We start from the raw sequence: 23575 nt of genomic DNA on the forward strand, positions 1-23575 counted from the left end.
GCTCCAGTGTGAATGGAGAATCCCCTCAGCTGGCTTTTCCTGTGGCTCAGGCCAAGCCTTGCAGCTGTGGCCAGATGGACCTGGTGCCACTGCTGCTGAAGCCTCTTCTGCCTGCCTATATGGGCTCTAGATCTTTCCTACTTCACTGCTGCAGTTGGTAATTTCTTATACACCTCACTCTTTTAGTAGAAGAGTGTATTTTGCTGGGCTTGGGTTTTGTTTTTTTTTTTTCCTCCCCTGAGCTGCCTTGGCATGGTTCCTACGCCACCATCTTAATAGTGAATTCCAGATCTGACTGAGCTAGGCAAGACCCTATTTTGTAAAATTAAAATAATAAAATTAAAACAGCATAAAGCTGGATTTATTTTAGGGCCAGTAGCGATTTGTCTTTGTAACTGATAGGTTTATCCACCAGCATGTATTGTGCTTTCCTGAATAATTGGATTCATTTATAGTCTTACTTTATGCTTCCTATTTATAATACTGTTTCTTACTTTTTGCTTTTTTGTAGTGTCTGATTATTCAAATTCAAGCACTATCCTTTTTTGCTTTTAGTTTGGAAGTTAAACACTGTATTTCTACTTTTCAATGAGTACTCTTTTAAAAATATTCACTTGGGAGGCAGAAGTAGGAGGAGCACTGTGAGTTTGAGGCTACTCTGAGACTACATAGTGAATTCCAAGTCAGCCTGGACTAGGGTGAAACCCTACCTTGAAAAAAAATCCAAATAAAATGTTCTTTACCCTTACATTGTCCTAACATAATTTCACTCCTCTCCCCTCCCCAACAAGAACAGAATCTGGGGGGCTTTAAGGTCCTTCCATCTAATAATCAGGACTACATATAGTCACTGTTGTTCTCTTCTGGACAGCCAAGCCTGCCATTTAAGTTGCTCAGAAGTTCCTCATTTGCTTCCTCCATTTCACTCCCACTACTAGGGTCTTGCAAGCATCTCTCCTTGATAAATTTTCACAGCCCTCATCTTCCCGAAAAGACTGTTTTGTTTTTTTGGGTCCTCCCCACCCCTTCACCGAGGTAGGCTCTCACTCTAGCACAAGGTGACCTGGAATTCACTATGTACTCTCAGGGTGGCCTTGAACTCACAGCAACCCCCCTACCTCTGCCTCCTGAGTGCTGGGATTAAAGGCCTCTGCGCTACTATGCCCAGCTGAAAACACTGTCTTATAGTTTTACCTCTGTTCTTCATTTAATGAATTAACTGCAAACAGAATCCATGCTGGTTTTCTCTCACCACTCTAAAGATCTAACTCTTTTTTAAAAATCTATTTATTAGAAACAGAGATGGGAAGTGGTGGGGGGGGGGGAGAAAATGGGTGCACCAGGGCTTCTAGTCACCACATGCCCCACCATGTGCATCTGGGTTATGTGAGACCTGGAGAATTGAATCTGGGTCCTTAGGCTTTGCACTATGTCTCCAGCCCAAGATCTGGGTTTTCTATTTTGGGTTTGGGGGAGGTGGTTGCTGTGGAGGAACAGTCCGATGGCAATCCTTTATCATTCATTCATATATATATATATATATATATATATATATATATATATATATATATGTGATATAATAGATACATTCCCTTTATCATTTTTAATCTCTGGGGGGTTCTAAGGGATTCATAAAATATGCCTAGGTGTACACTTAAATCTTATTTATGCCTGTTGTGCTGTCCAAATGTGAGAAGTCATCAATTGGCATCAATTCTGGAAAAGGTTGGCTACTGAGTTCTTTGGCAATTGTTTTGCTCCTGTTCCTTCATGAGATAATTCCTCTCTGCTTCTACAGGGCCAACTCCTCAGAAGTAAGCTCCACTCACCAATTTTCTCTTCAGATGAATCTAACTAGCTCTTTAATTGGTACTTTGAGTTACTTTAGTCTTAAGTTTGCCCCCTTCCTGCCCTTTCAATTGTGATTGTGTGCTATATATTTGGTGATCCAGTGGTAATCAATGAGACCCTCAGGAAAGCCAATAACCAAGGGCTGATTATATACACACGTATATTTGGCAGGAGGATAGAAAATTCTCAGGAGACTTTGCTCCCCTCCCTCAGGACAGAGCAGGTAAACTCTCACCTGTCATCTCCCCTTGCTACTGACCAGAAAATTGCCTGCCCATTCATGGAGGCTGTGGCATTTCAAGATTTCATGAATACTAGGTGTCAGTTCCCACTACCACCTGTTCCACTTGGACAGTAAAGTCCAAAGTGACTGCAACTGCCATTATCCTACCAATCAGCATCCCAAGGTCAGCGTGGGGTGGGCTGGGCTGGCCACTCCTTTCATCCTCTGACAGTCTGCTACCTCTAAAGCTCAATGCTTATTACCTTCACCTAGCATTCCTATGAGAGCTCCAGAGCCTCTGATCTAAGAATTAAAATATAACCTGTGACTTTTTGTAACCTGGAGAAACTAAGAGAAATTGAAGCAACTAAAATATAGGTTTGGGAATTACTTATTTCATGTGATAAAAGGATGGAAATAACTTCTTACTAAAGAAACATTGCTTGGTTTAAAGGCTTGAAATACTAAAAATAGAAATATATTCTATTATAAGCCCTTGCTTATTCATCAGCCATTTCAGATTCAATTTCTATGTCTGAGGGGAAAAAAAATAACGAATTGTCTTTTTGAGTATATTTCTCAAAAAAAAAAAAAAAAAGGCTTTGTAAAAGCAGATATTTAAATAGACCAAAATCTGAGAGCTTTTAAAAAGCCTTCAAGGCTTTACCTTACTAATCAACAGGCCTACATGGCAGGAACCAAGATTCTGATTTGTTTTTCAAAGTAGACATAAGAATTCAGGTGTACTGACCCAGAGATCTTACTGTAGTAGACTGTCCCCCAGAAAGCAGGGACAGTATATGCTTGGCACTGTATCCTACCAAGCCTGAGCACATCAGCACTTAGGAGGTGCCAGCTGAGAAGAATCTACTAACTGTCCCATCAGGACAGGGTGTGCTATCCAGCATTCTTAGAAAAATCCAAGAAGGAAAACCAAAGGTACTCTGATGAGGAAATGCACAGCATGGAGACTGGCTTGCTATGGCAGAAAGCCACTTCTTCTTTAGTTTGCTTCTCTTGCAAATGGCCACTTTCATTTTGTGTTTGCTGTTGACAAACACAAATGTGATCCACTCAGGGAGGAAGACTTTTCCAGTAACTTTAATTCTAGTAATATATCTATCTGTTTCTAAGTTTTCTACATATGCAATCACCATTTTGTTCCTTTCTTCTCAATCTTCATACATTCTGGTTAATTTTTCAAGAATTTTTGCATAGGGTAAGGCTTCCAACACAATACTATAGAGAAAAAATGACAACAGGAAGACCGTTTTCCTTTACGTCAAAAGGCAAGGCACAAGTAGGTGTTCTGTTGACTTTGTAGACATCTTTTCTTGGGTTATTAGAAGTTGCTGTTCATCCCTCATTTGCATGACTCCATGCTAAACTTTAACACAGCCTTTCTCTGTATCTGTTAATAGAATCAAACTATTTTACTCCTGTAATCTGCCAGTGTGGAAGGTGAACATCAACAGTTTTAAACATTAAACCAGGTTTGTATGTTTAGGATAAATATGACTATCATATATACTCCCTAGTTTGGCTTATACTTTTAAGTGAATCTTTGTTGACTGATAATTTTCTTTCCTCCTATTCTTGTCAGGTTTTACAACAAGGCTAGCTGATATCAAAAGAATTACATAATTAATGTCCTTTTCTTTTTCTTGCATTGGAGAAAAATATTAGAATGCTTACTTTTTTAGTATATTTTACTTATTTGCAAGGAGAGAGGGGAAGTGAAAATGGGTACAACAGGGCCTCTAGCCACCAGTGTAAAAACTCCAGAAGCATGCACTACTTTGTGCCCCTAGCTTTACATGGGAACTGGGAATTGAACCCAGGTTGTTAGCCATTGTAAGCAAAGCACCTTTAACCCCTGAACCATCTCACCAGCCCAGAAATGCTTATTTTTTAAATTCTTAATAGAGCAAAGCAGTGAGGACATCTGGATTTGGTATTTTCCTTGTGAGAAGACTTTTGGATCCATTTCCTTAACAACTACACAAACCATGTATTTTCTCTCTCCCTAGTTCAAGATTGGTAAATCCTATTTTCTAGAAGCTTATGTGATCATAAACTCACAAATTTATTAGCATGTTAACTTTTTTTAAATATTTTTTATTTTTTTTGTTTTATTTTTATTTATTTGATAGTGACAGAGAAAGAGGCAGATAGGGAGAGAAGAGAGAGAGAATGGGCACGCCAGGGACTCCAGCCACTGCAAATGAACTCCAGGCGCTTGCGCCCTCATGTGCATCTGGCTAACGTGGGACCTGGGGAATCGAGCCTCGAACCGGTGTTCTTAGGCTTCACAGGCAAGCGCTTAACCTCTAAGCCATCTCTCCAGCCCAGCATGTTAACTTTTGAAAAAGAATTTTTTCATGCATGATCTGTGGGTGGTATATAACTTCCTGCTCTCCTACTATTATATACATGAATGACAGTCTATCTATATAACCAAGGCTGGCCTCAAGCTCAAGAACTTTCTTATCTCAGCCTCCAAAATACTGGGATTAGAGGTACATGCACTGCACCTACTGTCTCTAAAACTAATTTTTCTTTCTTTCTTTCTTTCTTTCAGACTAAGGGAGAGAGGGAAGGACAGAGAGGGAGAGAGAGAATGGTCATGCCAGGGCCTCTAGCCACTGCAAATGAACTCCAGATGCATGTGACACCATGTACATCTGGCTAACTTGGGACCTGGAGAATGGAACCTGGGTCCTTAGGTTTCCCAGGCACGGTTCTTAACTACTAAGCCATCTCTCCAACCCAATTTTTTTCTTTTAATAAGCATCAAAGGCATTAATTTGAAGCTGTCCTGTTTTCTGAACTGACTGAATGTTCCTCTATGGATCAGCTTTGCTTGAGGTCTGTCAATACTCATCTCTTCTGAGGATGAAATTATGGCTCAGCTGAGATTCTCTAGTACACGTTTGTCTTCAAGTTCCTTAATTCTTTCTTCGCTATTTCTCATGGCTATTTTAGGTTTATTCTTTCTTCTATCAGGTTAAAAAATTGCTTTTTATATGTAGTTAGCATGAATTGTATCAAGATAGAGGCTTAGGCTCAATAATTTTTATCTTCTCTTTTTGAATGCATTTAAGTTACAAATCTCTCAGAAAAAAATGTTTCAGCCACATCCAAGTTTTTTAATATTTTTTTTTTATTTGACAGATGGGGGGGGGAATGGGAGAGAATGGGCGTGCCACGGCCTCCAGCCACTGCAAATGAACTCCATATGCATGTGCCCCTTTGTGCATCTGGCTAACGTGGGTCCTGGGGGATCGAGCCTGGGTCTTTTGGCTTTGCAGGCACGTGCTTTAATCTCTCCAGCCCCCAAATTTTAATACATAGTAATTCAGGTTTTTGTTTTCTCCACCCACCCCCGGAGGGGTAGGGTCTTGCTCTAGCCCAGGCTGACCTAGAATTCACTAGGTAGTCTCAGGGTGGCATCAAACTCATGACAATCCTCCTACCTCTGCTTCCAAGTGCTGGGATTAAAGGCATACATCAACACACCCAGCCCCACAGACTATTTTTTTTTTTTATTTTATTTATTTGAGAGCGACAGACACAGAGAGAAAGACAGATAGAGGGAGAGACAGAATGGGCGCGCCAGGGCTTCCAGCCTCTGCAAACGAACTCCAGATGCGTGCGCCCCCTTGTTCATCTGGCTAACATGGGACCTGGGGAACCGAGCCTCGAACCGGGGTCCTTAGGCTTCACAGGCAAGCGCTTAACCGCTAAGCCATCTCTCCAGCCCGTCCCACAGACTATTTTTTAACTTCATTTTTCCCTCTACTGTTACAAAAGTATTTTGCTCTTTTAGTCCTTCATTCGGGGTTTAAAAATGTGGTCTTCTTGTTTTTTAATTTTTAAAACTTATTTGGGGTGATACCAGGGTCTCTTGTCAAGTGCATCTGGCTTTACTTGGGTGCTGGGGAAATTAAACTGGGACCATCAGGCTTTACAAACAAAAACAAGTACCTTTAACTGCTGAGCAATCCCTCCAGCCCCAGAAAGTAATTGTTTTAAAAAATGTATTTGGTCTTGGAGATTTTCAGTCTCACCCATATCATTACCATTCCCCTTATACTGGCCGAGGAATCTCCAAGTATTATCTACCTCTTCATTCTATTGCTTCTCTTTCTTCCACTTGGCCTCATTTTCCTTCTAGCAATATCTGAGAGAATTTCCTTTGACAAAAACCTTATTATAGCCGGCGTGGTGGCGCATGCCTTTTAATCCCAGCACTCGGGAGGCAGAGCTAGGAGGATCGGCCAAGAGTTCAAGGCCACCCTGAGACTATATAGTGAATTCATCCAGTTCAGCCTGAGCTAGAGTAAGACCCTACTTCAAAAAAACAAAACAAACAACAACAAAACTTATCAGTAACTGTCTTTGTGTGTTTTATAAATTATAATCTTTTCACCTTCACTGACAAATTTTTCCATAAGTGTTTTCCATGTATATTTATTTCTATTCTGCTTGGGCTTGTTTTCTGGATTTTCTTTAAAAATGGGTGCTTAAAGGAATTAGGGAGACGGTTCATTGGGTAAATAGCACTTATATAAAAAACGAGGACCTGAGGTCAATCTTCAGCACCCACATGAAATTCAAGGTGTAACCACATCTGTACTCCCTGTTCTAAGAAGAACACAGACAGGAAGATAGCTGGGGCTACCTGGTCAGCTAGTCTAACTGAAAAATTACTCCAGGTCAAGGAAAGTAAGGCAAAAGAGTGACAGAGGAGGACACTCCAAGTCCTCTTCTGGGGTCCACACATCTGCATACACAAACACGTACATATCAACCCCTACTACCACCCACAAAATGTACATCTCTCTCACACACACCCACACACACCCACCAATCAATCAATCAATCAATCAATCAATCAATCAGTAAATGGGTAAGTAGACAGGGAGGAGGATGTAGATGGATGGGTGAGTCTCATCCACTCTTAGATTCTCGGTCACTATCTCTTCACACATTGGTTGTGTCCTCCTTCCTCCCTGGAATTGTAATTATACACTCTTCTCAACCTACTTTCCTTGACGCTTAACTGGTCTTGCATATTATTCATTTATGTGGTTCTCTAAGATGAATCCTGCATATTCTCATCTATTCTCCTTTCCAACTCATTTTTTTTCTGTTGTTTTGTTGAATGTGTTAATGAACCCATCTGTTGGATTTTAATTGCAACGAATGAACTGTTCATTCTCCAAGTTGCACTTGGTCTTTGTGGTAGTTTGAATAGAATAGATGGCCCCCAATATATTCAGTTCTTTATTGTTTGTAGTTTGCATCTGCAACCACCTAGCTGGAGGCAGTGTCACTGGGTGGATCTTAAGGTGTGGTGGTGGGTTTCAGATTGCAATCTAAAGATATGCAAAGTGTGCCTAGCTGGAGTTCCTGAAGTGTGCTATGCAGTGTGGCTTTTGGCTTGGGCTTCTCTCTCTCTCTCTGCTTGAGCCTATGAAGGCAGGCCAGCTTCTTCTGCCATTATGGAACTTCCCCTGGATCTGTAAGCTTCAATAAATATCCCTTCCTCCATAACTGTGCCTGGTCTGGAAGTTCATCTCAGCAAACCTGAAGCTGTCTGCTATAGTCCTCTTTCAAATGTCCTAGGTTACTTCCTACTTTCCTATTTCCTGTGTATATTCCCAATCTCAGCAGAGTAAGCAGCACTGTTTAAAAATTTTTATTTATTTATTTATTTATTTGAGAGCAACAGACACAGAGAGAAAGACAGAGAGAGGGAGACAGAGAGAATGGGTGCGCCAGGGCTTCCAGCCTCTGCAGACGAACTCCAGACGCTTGCGCCCCCTTGTGCCCCCTTGTGCATCTGGCTAACGCGGGACCTGGGGGACCGAGCCTCGAACCGGGGTCCTTAGGCTTCACAGGCAAGCGCTTAACCGCTAAGCCATCTCTCCACCCCAACCAGCACTGTTTAAAAGCCCCTTTGTTTTGGTGGCACACACCTTTAACCCCAGCACTGGGGGTGGGGGAAAGGAGAGGAAGGAGGATCACTGTGAATTCAAGGCCACCCTGGGACTACATAGTGAATTCCAGGTCAGCCTGGGCTAGAGTGAAACCCTACCTTTTAAAACCAAAATAAATAAATAAATAAAAACCCACCGCCTTGTGTTCACAGATCTGTTCTCAGTGGTCCTCACCTGCAGCACTGTACTTCCTAACTATGTTCATGTTCCTCTTATAACCAACTGCCTTGGGATTTGCTGAGCCCAGGAAAAAGGTATAGTCCTTCAAAGACCTGCTCACTTCATGGGCTGGCCCCATGGTCAGTCAGTCTAAAATTTGGATGACCACCCACAGTTCAATGCTATATCACTATGCCTATACCATTCCCTTCACTTTGTCTCACTACCACATAGGCATGGGCTCATCTCATGTCATCACTAAAGCATGGGTATGGTACAATAAGATTATGTTCACAGCATAGGTAACTTTCATCATCCCATGTTGTTATAAGTGTCCACTGTCATTAGTTCTTGTTAATCTCTCACAATGCCTAGCTTGTAAATTCATCTGTATCATAAATGGGTGTGTGTAAAAGCAAAGTACATATACAGTTCAGTATTATCTGTAGTTTAAAGCATCCACTGAGGATCTAGAAAATCATTCCTCATAGACAAGAGAGCCCTGTACCACAGGGCAGGTTTGGGGAGTGGGAAAATAGGAGTAGTATCAACTGATCACAAACCTCTAGAGATAGGCAAATGTACTAATGAGAAGTGCTGGAAGCTGTGTGTGGTAACTCACACCTTTAATCCTAGCACTCAAGAGCTCAGGTAGGAAGAATGCCATGAGTTCAAGGCCAGTCTGGGCTAGAGAGAGACTCTGCTCAAAAAAGGAAGGAAGGAGCCAGGTATGGTAGTACATGCCTTTAATCCCACCACTCAGGAGGCCAAGGCAGGAGGATCGCCATGAGTCCAAGGCCACCCTAAGACTATACAGTGAATTCCAGGTCAGCCTGGGCTAGAGTGAGATCCTACTTCAAAAAAGCAAAAAAAGAGCTGGGTGTAGTGGCACACCTTTAATCCTAGCACTTGAGAGGCAGAGGTAGAAGGAATGCCTTGAGTTCAAGGCTACCAGGAGACCACATAGTGAATTCCAGGTCAGCCTGGGCTAGAGCAAATGCTACCTCAAAAAAAGGTGGGGGGGGGGGCAGAGGGAGGAAGAGAAGCTGGCCTGGTACCCAACTGACAGTTCAAACCCACAGGAAAGAAGCAGTAGTTTCTGATGAAGAATTCAAGGTAAGAACACTGCTCAAGTCCCTCCTTCAATGTCTATGAAGAGCTGCTTTTCCATCAAATTTGTGGTGAACAGTGTCGTTCAATAAAAATCTGTCCATCTCAAAGTCCTTTGCAAAAGGCTCACCTCTCTGGCGGAAAGAATGTAAGAACCAAAGGAAGGATAGGACTCCTTACAATGTGCTCCCCCAGACACAAAATGGCCTGGATATCCATGACCTCACAGTGCCTGACACTACCTACACAAGACCATCATAAGAGGAGGAAAAGATCATGACATCAAAATAAAAGAGACTAATTGTGATAGGGAGGGGATATGATGGAGTTTCAAAGGAGAAAGTGGGGGGTACTACCATGGAAAATTTTTTATAATCATAGAAGTTGTTAATAAAAATTTAAAAAGAAAAAGGCTCACCTCTGATTAACAAATTCTTTTGGCCAAACAGTCCCATCTCTGACAAAAGAAAACTATGGTAATGAGAGTTAAATTCTTTTTACAAGTCTGGTACTTTCTTCTGAAGTTGAGCATATGCCTCCTTATAGCCCCACAATTCCGTTGTAGACAAACAGATCCAAGGGAAATGTGTGCAAGCACTCACCAAGTCAGGTAAGATCACTATCCACAACATCCCTACCCTTCCTTTGAAGCCATCACATGCCCACTTAAATGAAGATTGTGATCTAGTCACTAACTGGACAAAACAAGCACAAATGGCATTATACACAGAAAGACAAATTAGCCTATGTCACATGATCCATTTCTACTGAGTTCAAACACAGGCAAAGTGAATCTATAATGTTAGAAACAGGAAAGAAGGTAACCCTGAAGAAAGACAAAGTGGAAGGGGACACAGAAAGAGCTGGGGAGAGGAATGACATCTTGATATGCTGCTAGTTAAACAGGTCTGTGTCCTTTGCAGAAACCTATTCATCTGCAGACTCAAGTATACATACATTTTTTGTTAACTTCAATGCAGTATAAAAATTTTATATGTCTTCTCTGCTAGGAAAATGCATACCATGGATTCCCCCAAAGGAGGGTGCCTTTAAGGCAGAAAGAATCTGTCAAGGAGTACTTTCTACTACCTAGACCTCCAGCTCTCACAAGCATCAGAAGGCACTGCTCTCTACAGAGAGGAATCACAGGACCTCCCACAGCAGCCATGGCTGTGATTTAGCCCCACCCTGTTGCACTGCCCTCTTTGGGAGGCAAGGTCTGACTTGTAACTCACTATGTAACCTCAGTTCACCTGAAACCCATGGTGATCCTAACCTCAGCCACCCTAGTGCTGGGATTACAGGTGTGAGGCACCAAAAAGAAAAAAAAAAAAGCCAGGTGTGGTGGCACACGCCTTTAATCCCAGCACTCAGGAGGCAGAGGTAGAGGATCACCGTGAGTTTGAGGCCACCCTGAGACTACATAGTGAATCCCAGGTCAGCCTGGACTAGAGAGAGACCCTACCTCGAAAAACCAAAACCAGGGGGGAGAGGGAGGGGGGAGGGAGGGAGAGAGGAGAAAGAGAAGTAGAAGCAGCAGCAGCAGCCACCACTGCTGGCAGGTGTGGTGGCACACACCTTTAATCCCAAGCACTCAGGAGACAGAGGTAGAAGGATCTCCGTGAGTTCAAGACCACCCTGAGACCACATAGTTAATTCCAGGTCAGCCTGGATCAGACTAAGAACTTACCTCGAAAAAAAGAAAAAAAAAAAAAAAGAATAGAAAAGAAAAAACTGGAGCTGGAGAGATGGCTTAGCAGTTAAGGTGCTGCCTGCAAAGCCTAAAGACCCATGTAAGCCAGATGCCCAAGGTGGCACATGCACCTGGAGTTTGTCTGCAGCAGCTGGAGGCCATGGTAGGCCCATTCTTTCTATCTCTCATATAACAGATAAATAAAAAAATAACTATAAAACAAAGCTCAGAATTTGCCAATTTAAAAGGGAAGAAACTTGTGACAGTGGAGAATGAGTGGGCTTCAGAGGCATGGTGGAAGCTGGCCTCTTTGAAGTTCCCTGACATGTCACTAGTAAGACTTTTCATTAAGAGTTTTAACAATTCACATATACAATCTCAATCATTATGATTACTATTAAGCTCTAAAAACTAAGACTTTTTTAAGTTCTACAATACCAACACAAACTAACAGGAAATAAGAATACATCCAACAGAAATAAAGCTGCATCTAATTGCTATTCAGAAACTGTGTTCATGGAAAACAAAATTGGTTTTGATACAGTTAAGCTGCACATTTTAATCAGAGAAGTTCCAGAAAATAGACCACCAGGGTATAACAAGTGTTTTTTACCCTTCCATATAAAGAGTCACTCACACGCCCCCATCACATAGGGCCAGGACTCCAGGATATACCTGTCAGCTCTTTGCCTAAATGTAGGAAAAAGCAGAGGAGAAATGAAGGATGGAAGGTAGGGCTGGAATGCATTCTCACCACCTAGACTGCCCTACCTCAGCTGCCTTGAAGCTTCGGAAGCAGGAGCATAATCTTACAACTCCTGTCAAGCCTAAACACAACAAAATCTGACCAGGAGAAAGTAACATCATGTGAACCACAAGACAAGAAGTCTCCCTCCTACCACTGAGGAACACTTTTACTCTCATACTCTTTTCAGAACAAACCTGCAAACTGTTTAAAGCAAAATAAGCTTTTGTTTCCTGGGTAGGCTAGTTCCTCCACAGGCCCCACCCAGCACTCAGCCTTCCCCAGGGAAATGTGGGATGCCTCCTGAAAGGCTCCTTCCCTGGCCAGAGGGGGGACACATCTGGTCCTATCAGGATAGAGTCCTGCAGTGGTACTATGAAGACAGGCAGCCCTGACAGCAATGATACTGACCTGAAGATCCAGAGCCCAGGACAGTGCCAGCATCCAACCACACTCCTCCTGCCCCCAAGGCTTACTCACACCTCTGGCCTCTGCATGCAGCACAGCCAAGCTTGACAGAGCCACTTCACCTTCTCATCAGTTTCTCAACTGGAGGCAGCAGGAGGTAATCCAAATCTTACTGAATTTGGCTCTGGGGTAAGTTTTTGTATATTTATATGATGCTTTGTGAATCCAGACAACTTTAAGCTAAATAAGGACCTTACAGAATATGAGCACTAGGAAACTATCACTCCATTAGCCAGAAAGGATAGACACCTACCAAGTGTCATCCATGTTCTAGACTCTGGGACACCTCGGCAAACAAAACAATGACCCTGTGTTGGCAGGGCTTAGGCTCTGGTATAAGTGGTGACAGATATAGGACATATCAAGTGGTTGGAATGAGCAGAAAGCTAAGTGGAGGTGGGACAGGGGCTGTCACCTTCAACAGTGTGGATAATGGACCTGAGGCAGATAGAGGAGCAGCCATCTGGCCATCTGAAAGAAGCTACCCAGGTAGGAGCAAAAGCACATGCCAGATCCCTGAGGTAGCACAGGCCTGAGGAACAGAGAGATGACCAGTATAGCTGCAGCAGAAGCGGTGGCTGAAGTGCAGCCCTAGTCCAAGTAGGGCCCTGGAGAATGCTGACAAGACTTGTATTACCTACTCTGCAGTCTCAAAGGCAGCGCAAGGGGTGAGGGGACAGCCAGATGAAGTAGACCAGGAGGGGAGTAAGACCCAGACTTAAGACTCTACTTGGAAGGTAAAGCCAATGGGATTTGCAGGTGCAAGAGTAAAGATACACCAAGGCCCATGGCCTTAAAAATAGAGCCACATGATCTGCTTTCATTTTACAGGAGTCTTGGGAGGAGAAATCATGTCTAGCCAGGTGTGGTGGCACACGCCTTTAATCCCAGTACTGGGAGGCAGAGGTAGGGGGATTGTCGTGAGTTCGAGGCCACCCCAAGACTACATACTAAATTCCAGGTTAGCCTGGCTAATGTGAGACCCTACCTCCAAAGAAAAAAAGTCATGTCTAACATCATAGTGTTTATTCCTGGGATTAGAAGTCCTACCCAGTGCTTCTCACACTGCCCCATGCTGCAGTGTAGCCCTACGTGACTCTAGAGAAGCTGCTGTCAATGGGGTGACCCAGTGTCCTCTAGCCCTCACAGAAACTGCCAAACATACCACACACCGCGGCAGGATGCTTTTAAGGAGAGCACAGGCTCTGCCCAGAAAAGTCGGCTCCAGGTCAGACACTATGCAAGAAACCAAGCTGAGATGGCCAGTGTTGCAGTCAGGTTTGCAATGCTGGCAGAAATCACCCGACCAAGAGCAGCTCGTGGGAAATAAGGTTTACTTTGGCTTGCAGACTCGAAGGGAAGCTCCGTGATGGCAGGGGGGGAATGATGGCATGAGCAGAGGGTAGACATCACCTTCTGGCCAACATCCAATGCACAACAGTGACAGAAGTGTGTCAAACACTGGCAAGAGGACATTGGCTATGACACCCATAAGCCCACCCCCAACAATACACCATCTCCAAGAGGCTTTAATTTCCAATTACCATCAGCTGGGGAACCTAGCATTCAGAACACCTAAGTTTATAGGGGACACCTGAATCAAACCACGACAGTCAGAAATTCTCATTTTTCTCACAAGAGCACTAAAAATCTATGATTCTTTTAATATTTTGTTTTTATTTTATTTACTACAGAGAGAGAGAGAGAGAGAGAGAGAGAGAGAGAGAAAACAGGTGCACCAGGGCCTCGAGCCACTGCAAATGAATTCCAGACACATGTGCCACCATGTGCAGCTGGCTTATGTGGGTACTAAGGAATTGAAACTGGGTCCTCTCCAGCCCAAAATCTATAAACTTTAATTTTAAAAAAAGCTTCCATTTAAAAAAAAATGGTTCAATTGTCTAATAAAACGAGGCTAGCTAAACAAACCATGTGCTCCACAGGGCACTATCTCAGACTGTCTGGAGACAGCCTAACACAGACCTTGTCTGCTTATAGCTCACCCAGGATTAGGGTACAGAATTAAAGGTTTGGGTTAAAGATGGTCGTTTAGTCCAACTTTTGAGATGGCAGATGATACTCATTATCACTATAAATAGCTGATGACTTCCGGCACAATCTCAATGGACTCCTCTCCGACTAGCAGGAGATGACCCTAGCTACCCATCCACTGGAGGTTTTGTTTAAACTTTGGTTTTATGTCAGTCTATGGAAAAATGACATGTGCTCCAAGTACAACCAAGAATTTGCAAATTCTTCCCAAACACTGAACATTTCAAGTTCTCAAGCTCTTTCAAAGTCATATGGAGTACAGCAGAACCTGTGAATAGTCAATGCAGTGCTCAGGAAATGAATCCCACAAAGCAGAGAGCAAATTCCAGCACAGTGAAACGCAAAAGGACTGGGACCAGGCAGGTATCTGGAAACTGTAAGCTATTCTTTACAAGCCAGGAGATACATGAACACTTCAAGGAAAAACAGTAGGTGTGTCTGGTTTTAAGCCTGGGCAACATCAGCTCAATTTTTCAGGGGACCCATTCAGAATTTGCCTAAAAAAAACTTCCTTTTGGGCTGGAGAGATGGCTTAGCGGTTAAGCGCTTGCCTGTGAAGCCTAAGGACCCCGGTTCGAGGCTCGGTTCCCCAGGTCCCACGTTAGCCAGATGCACAAGGGGGCGCACGCGTCTGGAGTTCGTTTGCAGAGGCTGGAAGCCCTGGCGCGCCCATTCTCTCTCTTTCCCTCTATCTGTCTTTCTCTCTGTCTGTTGCTCTCAAAAAAAAAAATTAAAAAAAAACTTCCTTTGAAGTCCCTGAGTTAATATTAATTCTATAATGCTAAGTGGCCTCCCTTGCCCATGTCTCACTAAGAATTAAATATTTGCTTTCCTTACATGTCATATGCTTCCTATACAATACCTACTTATTTTCTGTGTTTGATACATCTGGCCATTTTGATGCTGTTGGTTTTAGGCAAAATTTGCTGTGCCCCTGCCCCACCCATTTTCATATGCAGTTTGGGCTAAGGGTTTCTGAAGGTTTCTGGGTTGAAGTGTTAAGAACTGCCACCAAGTGCCCTGTTCTGACCTACAGAATGGACAAATTCACCATTGTGTTTACATGTGATCAGAGAGAACTTGAACCTTAGAGAACAGGCCAGAAGTACTAATCCAGTACTGTCTGACTGAACATGATGGGAATGATATAAATCTCCTTGTGACTACTAAACATTTACAGTGTGGCTGGGCAACCAATTTTTAGAAGCTGGTTTCAGGCTGGACAGATGGCTTGGTGTTAAGGTACTTGCCTGCAAAGCCCAACAGCCCAGGTTCAATTCCCTAGTACCCAAATAAAACCAGATGCACAAGGTGGCACATGTGCCTGGAGTTCGTTTGCAGTGGCTAGGAGGCCCTAGGGTGCCCATTCATTCCCTCTCTCCCCATCTCCGAAATAAATATTTTTAAAAAGCTTGTTTGGGGTTGGGCATGGTGGCACACATCTTTAATCCCAGCACTCAGGGTGCAGAAGCAGGATGATTGCCATGGGTTTGAGGTCACCCCGAGACTACACAGTGAATTCCAGGTCAGCATGGGCTAGAGTAAGACCTTACCTCCCCAAAAAGCTGGTTCCAGGCTGCAGGAATGGCTTAGCAGTTAAGGGGCTTACCTGCAAAGCCAAAAGACCCAGGTTCAAGTCTCTAAGACCCACATAAGCCAGATGCATAAGGTGGTACAGGCATCTGGAATTCGTTTGCAGTGATTAAAGGCCCTGCATGCCCATCCACACTCTCAAATAAATAAATAAATAAAATTAAAAAAATATTTTATGGGTCTGGAGGGATGGCTTAACAGTTAAGGCATTTGCCTGCAAAGCCAAAGGACTCAGGTTCAATTCCCCAGGAACCACATTAGCCAGGTGCACAAGGGGGCACACACATCTGGAGTTCATTTTCAGTGGCTGGAGGCCCTGGGGCGCCCATTCTCTCTCTCCTTCTTTGGAAAGAAAAAGAAAAAGAAAGAAAAAAAATTATGTATGTACTTGACAGAGAGGAAGTGGCAGAGAGAGAGAATGGGCACGCCACAGCCTCCAGCCACCACAAACAAACTCCAGACGCATGCACCCCCTTGTATATCTGGTTTACATGGGTCTTGAGGAATTGAACTGGGGTCCTTAGGCTTCACAGACAAGCGCCTTGACCACTAAGCCATTTCCCTACCCTGAAAATAAATATTTTTAAAAATCTGGTTTCATCTTAACTGTTTCAAGTTAAAAATTAAATAGCTGTGTGTGGTTATGGTACTAGACAATGCTGCTGAAGACATTACCTTCTTCAGACAAGAGCTACAGGTCACTCATTTGAGTTTGAAGTCCCAGATCAGAGACCCTTCATAAAGAAACAAAATTCAGGGCTGAAGACATGGTGCAGCTGTTTACGGTTCCTGCACAAGCAGGAGGGCTTAAGGGGGCCCTATCCCAAGTTCAAATCTCCAGGACCGATACAAAGAGCTGGACATGGCCATGTACATCTGTAAAACCAGTCCCATGGGTAGCAGAGACTGGAGAGCTGGAGGTGATGGAGATAGGAATGGCAAGCTCTGAAATCACTTAAGACTGTATCACAAGGAAAAAGACAGGCAGGTGAGTGATGGTGGAGGACACCAAAGGGGAGAGCAGAGCACAACATCAGTACATACACACCACACACAGTACACATAAGGGGGGGGGGGGTTCAAAGTACCTTCTTGCACTGCAAAATTTTCAACTATTTCTTCTTCCTACTCAACCTCATACTTTCAATCTTCTAGTAATGTGTCCTCCATCAGATAATTACTGTCCCAATAAAGAAGACTCACTCAGCCCCATAGACTGTTCAGAAGACAAAGACCTTATCACCGAGCAGCTGGCAACAGGAGCAGCCCAACAACTCTTTGATTTGATTTGCTGGGCTCCATGTTCTCGCCCACTAAATAGGGGACAACCATACCAACTCTAAGTACAATAGGCATTGTGAGTACAAAAGTACAGAAGTCATTTTTAAACAACCTTAAAAATCAAGTTTGACTCACCGACATTTATCCAATGAGGTGGCTGTCTGTCTCTTAATATGAATTATGGAAACCCTGTGCTTTCAAAAACTCTGAGATCCTCCAATCTTGGCATCCTCCAGGCCTCAACTGCCCCAGAAGCCAGACAGTCCATCTTTTCACTGTTCACTGTAAGAAGAGGCCTTAACCACTGCAGACCCAGGATGTATGGAGGGAGAGCACAATCATAACTCCACACTCATAATTCTGATGGACATATTCCCCTTTGCTAACAAGACCTGACAAAGAAATATCAAAAGGACAGTTGGCTTTCTCCTGTGTCATTTTTAGTTAAAGCTTCTAGGGATAAAAGAGTAAGAATCTGAGGTCCTTTGCTTTTTAAAAGGTATCCCTACTACATGATAAGCCAATATTCCAATTAAATCATTTGCATTCAACCATTTAAACTGAGTTTGGTGCTATATAATTATTGTAGCCTGTAAAGTTAGGGCTCATTTCTGCAAAGAGCATAATTGCCCAAATGTGACTTGATTATTTAAGACTCTTTTCAACAACAACAAAAACAACAAATCCATAGGTCATAGTACCACTAACTTATCATCTCTCTGCACATGGTCAGAGGTTAAGTCCTAAATATGAAAAGGAAGTGTTGGGGCTGGAGAGAAGGCAGAGTGGTTAAGGCACTTGCCTACAAAGCCTAATGAGCAGGATTCCACAGTACCCACGTAAAACCAGATGCACAAAGTGGCACATGCATCTGGAATTCATTTGCAGTGGCTAAAGGCCCTGAGTGCCCATTCTCTGTCTGTCTCTTTCTCTGTGCAAATAAATAAAATAAAACTGAAAGGGAAATGGTCTATTATAACATAGTGCCCTTAGCTCCCCACCCTGGAAACGGGCTGCTTACAAACTCAAAAATCCTCCAAAATCTCCTTGCCTCTCTCACCACAATTTTTTCTCCTCCTAGGTCTCAACTGGCCCAGGAGCCAGGGCATCCAGGCTGGCACAGCCATCCAGGGTTGCACCGTTCCATGTAAAGGGAAACTCTGCCCTGACCTCTCCTCCTTTGCTTAAACAGACAAGGAAGTGGCATCTCCAGGCTCTCAGAACAGGAAGCTGCTTCTGGAAGGGAAACAAGTTGGCAGACCTTAAGAGGCTGACCTTTGGAAAGTTCATAAACGAATTAAGACAGCACACAGTTGGGCAGCATGCTGCGTGATCAGGGCAATTTCTCTGGATGTCGAGTTAATGGGAAGGTAAGACAAACAAGGGCAGTAGGGCAATTGTAGGGAAGAGGTGGGGATGACGCGAAAATACTCCCTAACAGAGCTGGTGTCAAATGTGAAGTTGTTCAACCTATAATGTGAGGCCCCACCAGCCAAAGTTCCATCCAGGCACCCCCATGAGAAGGCTTGAGTACGCAGAGTAAAAGAGCTGAGCAAATACTGACACAGAAGGCTCCAAAGAGCATCTAAAGTTTCATTTACTTGGTGCTTCCCAGACTGTCCTAACCTGTGACCTCAGGAGTTATTGCCTAACTGCCCTGTTTGCACCAGGTCCTACACTTCCTACACAGTTCCCCTGACCCCAATGGTGAGTGGGTGGTACTATCTCCAGCCTACAGATAAGGAAACCCAGGTTGAGAGGTTAGGGGATACGCGCCTCAGATGATCTCGGGGTGCAGCTCTGCGTGGTCCACAGCAGGCTCCACCTTGCTCCCTTGTCCCCTCAGGACTCTTGAAAAAAAAAAAAAAAAGGATTCATCCCACAATAACCATCAACCCTTGTTGACTACTCCCTACATGTACTGGGTCTCCACAGCTGTCCTCAAGCAGAGGCTATCAGGAACCCCACTTTTCAGACAAGGAAAGGTAAACCCTGAGCGAAGGGAACTGGATGGAGTTTGTCCTCCGTGGTGTGGGACTCCTTACAGAGATCTGGCCAGTTATTTACAATCCTGACAGGGGGGTGGGGGGATGGTCCCTGAAGAACCCCAGCACTGCCCGCGCGGGTCAGCCTGCCTCCCTGTCCAGGTCTCAGCCGGGGAGCCTGGCGGGCCGGGACAAGGCGGGGTGCCAGCGCGCTTGGCTGGCCGGGCCGGAGGTGTCCGCTTCCGCCAAGACCTGGCACGTTCAGGCCATTCATCGTGGCCGCAGGCGGAACGGGACGGGGCAAGCCTCCTTCCCCCCCCCCCGCCCCCCAGAGTGTCCCCGACTTGGACCTGGCACCCTCGCGCCCAGCTCCGCGCGGCCCCACCGAGGAAACGGTGCGGCGGCCCCGCCGCCAGGGGGAGCAGGGAGTCTCGTCCCGCACTTCGGGAAGTTGCCACCGCGGCCGCCGGGCGTCCGGCCCCCAGGACAAGCACCCTCGGCGAGCCCCGTAGTCCCAAGCCCATCCCGTCGAGGGTACCGCAGCGTCCCGAGGAGTCCCGGTGACCGCGGCCCCCGCAGGCTGGCGACGCTTGGGCCCTGGGGTCGTCCATGCAATCTGCCCTCCTCCCGGGCCGACCCGCCGCCTTCCGCCACCCCCCACCCACTTCACCCTCGGGCCGGGACTTCAGCCTGGCAACGTCATCCGGCGGCTTCCCGAAACTTAACCCCTTCCTCCGCCAGCTGTGCGCCGCCCCGCCCCGCCCCGCCCCGCCCCGCCGCCAACTTTCTTCGCCCAACTTCGGAGAGCGCGGGTCGGCCCGACGGTTCGGCCGGGAGACAGAGAGGAGGAGGAAGGGAGGGAGGAGTCCGCCACGTCGTGCCGTCCGGGGCCGCCAGCGCTCCCCGCCGGCCGGCCGAGGGGTCCACCCGGTGGGGCGCGCTCGGCCGACGCCCCTGCACGGGTACGACCTGGCTCTCTCCCTGTGTGTCCACACGCACACACACACACACGCCCCGTCCCACCCGAGGGGCCGCGGCCACGGTCACGGCGGGAGGGCCGGCGCCGCCGGGGGAGGGGCCGCCAAGGAAGACGTGTCACTCGTGGCGTGGCGCGGCCGGCCTGGCGCTCCGACGGCCCGGCCCGCCGCGCGCCGCCGCCGCCACCGCCACCACCGCTGCAGGGCCCGGCCAAGTTTCTTACCTGCAGCCCGAGACGCGAGAGGGAGAGCCAGAGGACAGGAGCAGGAGTCGCCGCTGCCGCTGCTGCTGCCGCCGCCGCCGCCGCCGCACTGCGAGAGAGGAGCCGGCCGAGCCTTCACCGAGAAGCCGCCCCCTGAGCAGCTACAGACGCCGCGACCCCGACGCCGTCCGCCCCGTCCGCCGTCCGCTCCAGCCGCTCGCTGGTTGCGTGCGCGCGTGTGTGGAGTCGTGGCACTTTCTGCCTCCGAGCTGGCGAACGGCCCCCCTCCGCCGGGAACGCCGCCTCCTGCCTTTCCCCACCCGGGCCAGCCATTCATCGAGCCGCCTCGTCCCATTAGTCCGCTACCTGCCACTCTGCTGCACGCTGGCCAATCAGAACGCGGACGGCCGAGCCGCCGGTGGTGGCCATTGGACAGAAAGGAGGGCTTCCGTCTCGGCCAATGAGAGAGGGGAGGAGCTGCGGGGAGCCGCGGGGGGCGGGGCCGGAGAGGGGCGGGGCCGCGCAGCGCAGCTCCCGGCTCCGCGCTGGGAGGGGCGGGTCTCTAACGCTCCGCCCACTTCGGGGAGGTCGTCCGCTGGTCCCGCCCACTCCGACCAGCGGCGCTCCTCGACATCATAGCTTACTTAGTGCGGCTCCGCCTACAAAGGCGGGTTGTGGTTCGAATCTCCACGGCTCCAGGCCTGGAGATCGCCGGCCTAAGGAGGCGATGGATGTCACTTTAAGAAGGATTGCACAACCTGTGAGCAATGGGGGGAAAAAGCTTTATTTAAACCCAAGTAACTTCGCCCAAACCACCGCCCCCTTGGGCCTCCGGGTGTAAAGAACAAGGTCTGTTGGGGGGGGGGATTCCTCGAAGGGAGTATAAGTCCTTATCTTTAAAGCGATTGCATTCTGAACCAGATGGAATTTCCTTAAAGATACAGACCCATGGGGATGGAAGAAATAGGAACACAAGGAATTGAGGTGGACTGCAGGCACTCTTTGTTAGGGAAGTTCACCCCTGAAATTGTCTGAAATACTTTCCCAAATTACAGGAACAGAACTAAGTTACCATATTGTAGTTTTGGATTCCAGATGATGTATATGGTAAGGTTCAAACCCAAGAAAACCTGCCTACATCCCAAGAAACTGGGAAAATTGGTGTTTTCTTGTTACATAGTTTCCCCCTAAATATTAGCCAACATTTGCCCTTGGTAACCAAATTCAGTTAAAAATTTAGGTTGTAACCATTATAACTCTCTTAAAGCAAACCCTCCGAGACTGAGTGATGGCCAGCCTCTTTGAAATCTTTTAACTTACTATCTTTCATTATTCCTTTTTAAAAAATAAAATTGGGAGCCATGTTTGGTGGTGCACACCTTTAATCCCAGCACTTGGGAGGCAGAGGTAAGAGAATCACCATGAGTTCAAGGCTACTGTGAGACTACACAGTGAGTTCCTGGCCAGCCTGGGCTAGAGTGAGACCCTACCTCAAAAAAATAAAAACAAAAACAAAACAAATACACACACACACACACACACACACATAAAATTGGGGGCTGAAGAGATGGCTCAGAGGTTGGGGCACTTGTCTGCAAAGCCTCAGGACCCAGTTCAGTTCCCCAGTGCCCACATAAAGCCAGATGCACAAAGTGGCGCATGCATCTAGAATTCATTTGAAGCAGCTGGAAGCCCTGGCACGCCTCTTCTGTCAGTCTTCTCACTATCTCCCAGCTTGCAAATAAATAAATTTTTTTTTTTAAATTGTGTGTGTGCACATGTATATATGTATGTGTTTGGGGATATGCACACCATGATGCCTGGGTGGAGGTCAGAGGACAACTTCAGGGTGTTGGTCCACTCCTTCCACCTTGTTCAAAATAGGATTTGACTTGTTTTTGTCACTAGGAAGGCCAGACTAGCTGGCACATGAGCTTCTGTGTTCTCCCAGCTCTGCCTCCCATTGTGGTAGGTGTGTTGGGATTACAGACACATGAGCCAGTTTGTGTCTGGCTTTATATGGACTCTGGGGATTCAAACTCTAGGCAAAGGGTCATTAACCACCGAACCGTCTCCTCAGCCCCTGAAATGTAGGTTTCTGAGGGGCAGAAAGGGCTGCTCTGCCCCACACCACTTCCCAACACTGTGATTGCAGGACCCTCCCTCCCCCCAGCCCCCACTTCCCACCTTCCACCTATTTGTTGGATAGTCTCTCCACAACCACCTCCATTTGCCATTGCTACTTATTGTACAAGCGTTATTAGATATAGAAAATAAAAAATCATGCACGGATACAGAGGGGTCTGGCTGAAGTCAAACCATTCATTCCTGGGTTTTTTTGCTTTTTTTTTTTTTTTTTTTTTTTGAGGTAGGGTCTCGCTCTACCTTAGGCTGACCTAGAATTCACTATGTAGTCTCAGAATGGCCTCAAGCTCACTGTGATCCTTCTGCCTCTGCCTCCCAAGCGCTGGGACTAAAAGCACGTGCCACATTTGTTTCATTCCTGGTTTTAATCTTAGCATATTAATGATTAATCAGTAGGAATTAACCTAGATTAGCTTTCCACACTCAGTCATTTAACAGCGGTGGGGCCCATCTTGAAATAAAGTTCCAGAGTCTCAGCTTCTGACTAAATTTGCTTACTGACTAGTCCTATTTGACCATGGCAAGCCATTTCCTTCCTTCTGAGATTGAACATTCACTCCCTTCTCTGGGGTTAAGGAAAGAAACTCATGGATTCATTCACTTGTGTTTGTTGAATGCCTGGGGTACACTACAGTTGAATAAGTGGCTGAGGAGATAACACAGAGCCAACCTTCCATGGACAGGGTGCTTCTTCATCTTGTTCGCTGTCTTTTAAGTTTTCTTAGAAGCAGATCCTGGCAGGAAGGCTTGGTTCAAATGTGCTAGTTCTTCAGTATCCAAGAGTGATTGGTGTCAAGAGCCGCCCCCACAAGAATGCACAAGCTCAGCATCAAGTCTTATATAAAGTGGTGTACTATGCAGGGCGTGATGGCGTACGCCTTTAATCCCAGCACTCTGGAGGCAGAGGTAGGAGGATTGCCATGAGTTTGAGGCTAGCCTGAGACTACATAGTGAATTTCAGGTCAGCCTGGGCTAGAGCGAGACCCTACCTCAAAAAAAAACAAAAACAAAACCTAAAAAGAAATGAAGTGATATAGTAGTATTTGCATGTAACCTCTCTACCTCCTCCTGTATGTTTTAAACCT

At 46.0% G+C, this 23575-nt stretch overlaps 1 protein-coding gene across 2 annotated transcripts in view; it reads right to left on the reverse strand.

Moving 5' to 3' along the window:
* Nucleotides 1-20505, reverse strand: part of Rrbp1 (ribosome binding protein 1) — an 81990-nt gene extending 61485 nt beyond the window's left edge. The window contains exon 1 of one of the 2 annotated variants that reach the window (XM_045157786.1): nt 20367-20500. The gene's annotated coding sequence lies outside the window, so the exon portion shown is untranslated. Of the gene's footprint in view, nt 1-20366 lie in introns of both variants that reach the window. The other variant, XM_045157785.1, reaches the window with a different exon arrangement.
* Between the last annotated feature and the right edge of the window lie 3070 nt (nt 20506-23575).

This window comes from Jaculus jaculus, chromosome 8, assembly GCF_020740685.1.
Source record: "Jaculus jaculus isolate mJacJac1 chromosome 8, mJacJac1.mat.Y.cur, whole genome shotgun sequence".
NCBI lineage: Eukaryota > Metazoa > Chordata > Mammalia > Rodentia > Dipodidae > Jaculus > Jaculus jaculus.